Genomic DNA, 8,069 nt, shown 5'->3' on the forward strand with positions numbered 1-8,069 from the left:
AATACTCTTATTTATAGATAAAGAATATAAACGTTACAAATCTTTTCTACTTTTACACTAACAACAATAAAGTTAATTTATCATTTGTAACTCTTGTCTCTTAAGTTCTTGTAACTCTTAACTCTTGAGTTCTTTGTCTCTTGACTTATGGTAACTCTTGTCTCAATACACCGCAAATCCAAAGATAGATCATGTACGTTGAGGTTTGATCTTGAACATCAAAGGGGTGAGAAATGGCTTATATGGCTTGAAATGGAACATCGGTTGCTATGACCAAAACTTGAACTTCGACAACTCTGGCCGGTATTAGCTACTTTTGGTCATGACTTTAACATCAGCTGCTACGTATGGCCGGCATCGGCTACTCTTGGTCGGAACTTGGATGATAATGATGCTTCGACGGTGAAAATGTCTTCAATCTGACAGTCACTCATTAAGGAAGAGTGATTGAGAAGAGAGAAATAGACACTGTAATAAGATGCTATACTATTCATTGTCTAGTAAATCACTACATGAAATCAAAAGAAAGATGAAAATTGACCCTTTTTTTTTTTTCTTATACATGAAAGAGAGAGAGATGGGTTACTTTTTCTTTTTTCTCCTTGATATATGAAAAAGAGAGAGATGACAAATTGTGAAAGAGACTAAAGATTATATGGACAAAAAAAAAACAAAACAACAACAACAACAACATAGGATCAATAATTGGCGTTAGCCTATAGCTCTGATGCCATACTACCAGTTATCCCAAAAGCTTAAGCTGATAGAAATAGGTAAATTTAATCATTTAATCATTACTTTAACACTCTAACTCACATGTGGGCTCAAACTCTCTTTTTAATAGGTGAGGCCTAATAAGTGGAATATTTAATTTAAATATAGGTGATTTGACGGAGTCAAGATTCGATTCTATGACATTTGGCTTTGATACCATGTTAAACTACTAATTATCCCAAAAGTTACAACTATTACAAAAAGAAATATGCATACTAAATCTAGGGTGTGATCCATTTGTAGCATCGTTGATGATTCAGGCAAGGAAATGGGAGAGCGGACAAAGAGGAGAAGGTTTCATTTCCCAAGTCGTATACCCCAATATCCTCTTCGTGTCCTAACCCCAAATATTCAACCGAAGAAATACGCATACTTGATCTACGGACGACGTCATAGAGAAATATTATGAATGTTACATGTCTCTTATTGACACACGTGTATAGACTTTTTCAGTTAGTTAGTTCAAGTTAGTTCAAACTGTTAGTTTGTTAATATGGTTGTAACAGTTTGTAAGTTAAACAGTTAGTTTAGTTTTTTTGTTTAACTAGAAGCTCAGCAGGTTGAGTATATAATGTACATTTTCATTTCATTGTAGTTACAAGATTCATTTTAATCAAATAGGTCAGCCCAATGTGGGATGACCTGAAGGATAGGTACTCACAGAGGAATGGACCACGAGTTTTTCAACTTCAGAAATTCATTGCTGCAATTATCCAAGAAAACTCCACTGTAAGTCAGTATTTTACTCGTCTTAAGACTCTGTGGGAAGAGCTTAACAATTACAGACCAATGTCTGCATGTAATTGTTGTAACTACGGGCGTGTGAAATCAATGCTTGAGCTTCATAGCCAAGAACTTGTATACCAATTTTTGATGGGATTAAATGATTCCTTTTTTGCTGTTATAGCACAAATTTTGTTGACAGGTCCTCTTCCTTCCCTAAACAAAGTTTTTTCTCTCATTATTCAAGAAGAAAGACAAAGGGAGATTACTGTTAGCTCCCTAAGTCATGAGTCTGCTGCACTCATGACCAAATCCATTTTGAATTCATCTCCTACGTCACCTCATAAGTCTACTGCTCTTATGACAAAGTCCACATCAGGCCCTAGATTTGCTAAACCACCCTATAGAAAGGATCGTCCAATTTGCTCTCACTGTGGTGTATCTGGTCATATTGTTGAGAAGTGCTATAAGGTTCATGGATATCCACTTGGTTTTAAGTTAACTCGAAACAAACCAGTTTCATACTCAGCAAATCAATTGCAGCTTTAAGGAATTGACCTAAACAATCCACATTCTCCTCAGTTGAGATATCCTTTTCAGATGAGCAATTCTTCTCAATTGAGCAATTCTCCTCAATTGAGCAGTCCTCAATTGTCCATGATTTCTAATCAATGTCAGCACTTGATGAATCTACTGAGGCAGTATCCAATCACACCACACCACAATCATATACCAATTTTGTTGTTGGTAATTCAGGTTGTTTTCCTACTCTTAATCCTAGATATTTTGTTTTTTTTCTGCTTACGTGAATGTCACTTCTCACTCAAACCAAAAAAAATAACCCTTGGATCATAGACACTGGAGCAATTGACCACATGATCAGTTGCCCATCTCTTTTCACCACCATTACTGCTATTGTATCAACCAGTGGCAGATCCAGGAATTCATTATACCAGGGGCGTCAATAAAATAATAAAATATAATGATAAAATATATATATATTTTTTTTTGTTCTCTTTATATATTATATTTTTATTATAATATGGTAAATACAATCAAAAGAAATTATAACACAATATATATATCACAAAAAGCATATTTATCTGACTTCATAGATATATGCTAAATTCATATATTAGTTACCATAGAGGCACTAGTACAAAAGTAAAGGAAAATACAAAATACAAAGTGCCTAAAATTGCATTCTACGCGGTCTTAGAAAAACAAAATCATCAAGTATCAAATCTAAATCGAAGCTTTTAGTAATTTCCCTTTCAATGTAGATAAGTAAACTATCTCCAAGAAACTCATCTTCCATTTTGTTACGAAGTCTTATTTTAACAATTTTCATTGCTGAAAATGCTTGTTCGATAGTTGTTGTAAACACCGGAAGAGTCAAAACAAGACGAACCAATCTATCAATAAGATAATATGTATCTGATTTTCTTGCCTCTATCAATCCTCGACATAATTCTGCAATGAAAGACAATTTTTGTAGTTTCGGATGATTAAGCATATCAGCTTCAAAATGCTTCAACTGAAATCTCAAAATAATTTTTTCCTACTCAGGAAAATCAAGAGAATAGTACTTCTATGCAAGACTAAAATGATTTATAAGCATCATTTGGATCCAAAGCTGAACTAAGTGTCAAGAGTTCCATTGCCCTTTCACCAAATCTAGAATCAAGCTCTTGCAATTGAAAATCTATAGCAGCATTGAATACATCAAAATGATAATGATATTCCACCGTAATGTGATCCCGGACCTCTTGGCCTTTAACTTAACAAGCACCCAAATCCGGAATGTCTATTTCAAATTTCTTAGAGAAAGAGACTACTTTCTCAAGAAGATTATCTCAATCTTCATTTCTCAATTTTTGGAGGAGTACTTTTGTATTAGAAACTAATTGCATAGCATTCAAAATGTCATGAGATTTTTGTTGCAAATGTTGACAAAGACAATCAGTGGTACCCATGATTCCCCTCATTAAATGTAAAATGAATATGAATCTGAATGATGTAATCATTTCATAAGCAGCTTCAGCATCCCCACGTTGAGGGTAAGTGGATCATTCTTTTATAATCTTTTCAAGCACTGAACAAGCAGGATTAAACAGCCTTAGTGGCCTACAAATAGAATTAAAATCAGAACCCCAACGAGAATCACCAGCTCGTTTCAAAGTGCCAATTTGGTTAGCTCCTTTTCCAATTTCAAGTTCCTCAATAGCTATCAAATATGCAATATCTGCTTCTTGAGCATCTTGCAGATCATGATGACATTTACATGAAGCACTAACCACATCGATAATGAAATTCAAATTTGAGAAGAAATCATGAACAACAATTACCTCTCGAGATGCAGCAACTAATGCTAATTGTAACCGATGTGTAAAACAATGAACATAGTATGCACAAGAACATTCATTAAGAAATAATGATTGCAATCATTTCCATTCACCACGCATATTGCTAGCACCATCATACCATTTTCCACGAATACTTTAAATATCAAGACAATTTTGAGAAAGAACATCAGATATTTTATCCTTTAAAGTCAATGCTGATGTATCTTTAACTTCGACAATATCAAAGAAGCGTTCTTGTATAAAACTATTTTTGTTAACAAATCTCAAAACAATAGCCATTTGTTCTCTCTTAGACTCATCTCGTGCCTCATCAACAATAATGCAAAATTTTGAATCACCAATTTCTTCACGAATTGCATCTCGCACCCTTTTTGCCAAGACATGTAAAATATCTTTTCGGACTTGAGGTGAAGTATATTTTGCATTTTGTGGAGCATTTTCTAAAACAACCTTAGCAACATCGTCATTGAAATTGGACACAAGTTTTATCAACTCAAGAAAATTGCTACGATTTTTAGAATTGGGACCTTCATCGTGACCTCTATAAGGACATCCTTGATATGCTAAATACCGAATAGATTCGATTGAAGTCTTCAATCGTAATTGATTGTTCAATTTTTCTTCCGAAGTTTGCTTATCTATCACTATATTAATATGTTGAGATTGATTCTTCAAATTTTCATAACACTTAACAGCATTATTATGAGGTGAACATGGCCCATTTCCCATGTGGACCAAAAAAGAACAATGCGTACCATCATTAACTTTCTTCCAATTGCGAAATCCTTCAATAGTATATGCATTACTTCCAAACCGCCCCGTTGGCTTTTTAGTAAAAAGAAAATAGGGTAAACAATAAGCAGCATCTTTGTCCTCAGAATATTCAAACATCTTATACCAAGATGATTGAAATCTTCGGCGGTTTTTTTCAGTTTCCGAAAATGGATATCTAGAACTACTAGAAGGAATGAACCTATTCGGACCGACTTTAAGATAAGCACATCTAATTTCATCCCGTTGATTAACAAGATATTTCCATATTTGAGGACATAACCCGGGATCATGTTGTAGAGTAGAAATGTCAAATGACTCAACTACTTGAGATTCAATTCTTGGCATTTTAGAAGGGCGTTGCTCAGGAGCTAAAGTTTGAGGATTGGATGTCGAGGAAGACATTTTAGAATTTGAATCAGTATCTTTTTTCTTAAAAAATGCATCAATTCTTTTTGGCTTGCTCATAATGTAATCTAAGAATTTTCAGAAACCTTGAAAATTATTTATCTATTAGTTTTAATTCTCATACTAAACAATTCATGTCTAATCAACATACTCTAAGTCTCTAATGATATTATAATAAAATTATTAGCATATTCCGATAGCTATTAGCCTAAAATGAATTAATAAAAGGAACAAACCTGAGATTGGCAATAATCTTCTGAAACTCGTTGATGTTTGACAAAATCCCAAAATATATAAAACACACCTAACAAAAAAAATAACAATACTATTTTTATTAGAAAAAGATAAACAAAATGATGAAAATAAGAGATATATCACAATTAAAAAGCTCCATAAATTTCAGTCAATCATATTAGAGTTTGCAAATTGCCCAATTAAAGGAGAAATACGCATCTACAATGAGAGCATCGCACTACAATCTACAAAATGAATAAATAAACAATAAAGTTCTTGAATAGGATATCCCCTAAAATCTATAAAGTTCTTGAATAGGATAAATAAACAATAAAATTCTTTCTCACTTTTCTAGGCAATACTAACCAAATATATTGATATATCACTTTACACAGTAAGAGGGCTGTATTCTCACTCTCTTTCTCTCTTGTGGTTGTGGTTTTCTAGTGGGAAGGTTCCAAAGGTAGGCGATACTTTTAAAGCCAAGGCCAAAGATATCCCTAAATTTATATACTAAAAACAAATTAACTACTGTGAATACTATACAAAGTATCTCTTGAGTCTTGTCGTTTTTATGGGCATTAGTAAAAGTAAGCAAAGCTAACATGTGGTCAGAACTCAGGAGAGTAGCACAAAAAAAAAAAAAAAAAAAAAAAAAAAAAACAGATTTGATGCCTTAATTATTCATGTATCTCGTGTCTCTAGGAACCGAATATATTTATAAACATAAAGCAAGTTAAGCAATACTCATTACTCACAGTCACAGAGTCAGTCAAAAGTGGAGTGTGGAGCCCAATTCAAGTTTTGTCACTAATTGTTGTCTTCAAGGGTGTGATCACAAACATGAAACAACCTTCCCAAGTTCTGAAGTTCAAGTTCCCATCTCTCCCCACTACGGCACCACTACCAATGACCAATCCCTTATCCCTCTGTTTCTCACCATTCTTACACACACAACCAAACTTTCTTTCTCTGTTTCCCTTCGGCTTTCTGAGTTCTAAACCACCAAAAACCAAATCACCATGTTGATGTTAGACAAATGAGTTAAACCAACAAAACCCATAAACCAAAATCAAACAAAGTTCATGAAAATCAATCAAAGAAAACTAAAGGCGAAAATCAGTCAGATGGGTTATCACCGTGGGCGGCCGTGGCGTGAAAATGCCGGTGGTGCGGCTAAGCAATTCAAGGTCGATGGGAGACAAAGGGCTGCATAGTCCACACATGAGCCGCAGGACAAGATGGAGTCTGGAAGGGGGGTTAGGGTAAGATTTTTTTTTTTTTTTTGGTTTAGTGTATTGCTGTGTTGGTGCTGTTGAGACTTGAGATTTTTTTTTTTCTTTCTTTTGTTTAGTGTATTGCCGTGTTGGTTCTGTTGAGACTTGAGCTTTTTTTTTTTTTTTTTTAAGGGTGGTAAAAATATTTTGCAGGGGTATTGAAATTTTTTACTAGGGGTGCCCTCCAACTTTTGACTTAAAATTACTTTTTTTTTTTTTTTTTTTTTAACCGGGGGTGCCCGCCCCCCTATCTCTCCGCCCCTGGTATCAACTCATGTAAAATTGCCTAATGGTTCAGTAGCTTCTGTCACACACATTGGAACTATCACAATTTCATAAACTCTTACATTGACTGGAGTTTTGTGTGTAACTTCATTTACCTTCAATCTGATTTCAGCTAGTAAACTCATCAAAAAATTAAACTGTTGCCTCATTTTTCTTGCTGGATATTGTTTTATACAAAGTTTACATCATTGGAGAACAATTGGGGTGGGTAAAGAAGAGAATGGTTTGTTCTATTTGCTGCAAGAGAACAAAGTTTCATTAAATGCATCAGCTAATATCCCTTCTTTTTACAAGCATTTGTCTTTTAATTCAATAAAGGAACCCTCTTGTGATCTGTGGCATTATAGATTGGGGCACCCTTCCAATTCTAGAATAAGGTTGATTCAATCCGTTGTTCCTGATATTTCATGTAAACAAAATGATGTTTGTCCAATCTGTCCATTAGCAAAACAACACAAATTACCCTTTTTTAGTAGTTCAAGTTCCAATTTTGCTTTTGATTTGCTTCACTATGATGTATGGGGTCCTATGGCCACCAATTTAATAAATGGATCCAAAAAATTTCTCACTATTGTAGACAATTACACGGGGTTCACTTGATGCAACACAAGTCACAAACTTCTTCCATTATTCAATCCTTTTCTAATCCGATTCAAACTCAATTCAAAACCAAAATAAAATGCATTATATTAGACAATGGTACTGAGTTTCATATGAAAGATTTCTTTTCTACTCAAGGTATCATCCATCAACTAAGCTGTGTAGAAACCCCACAACAAAATGCCATAGTTGAAAGAAAACACCAACATCTTTTGAATGTAGCTAGATCCTTAAGATTTTAATCACATCTTCCTTTACAATTTTGGGCAGATTGTGTCCTAACAACAGCTCATATAATCAATAGGATTCCAACACCTCTTCTCTCAAACAAATCTTCATATGAACTCTTATTTTCTACCATACCTTCTTATTCACATCTCAAAGTGTTTGGATGTTTAGCTTATGTTTCAACTTTGTCTAGAAATTGAACAAAGTTTGATCCAAGAGCTACTCCTTGCATCTTCATTGGTTATCCATATGGCATGAAATGATTTAAATTCTATAATCTTCATACTCAAACTGTCCTTATCTCTCGACAAGCTATATTTCATGAAACTATATTTCCTTATGCTTCATATCTAGATCATTCACCTTCTTCTATGCCTATGATTGACACTCTTCCTTAATCTAT

This window comes from Corylus avellana, chromosome ca1 (genome assembly GCF_901000735.1).
Source record: "Corylus avellana chromosome ca1, CavTom2PMs-1.0".
NCBI lineage: Eukaryota > Viridiplantae > Streptophyta > Magnoliopsida > Fagales > Betulaceae > Corylus > Corylus avellana.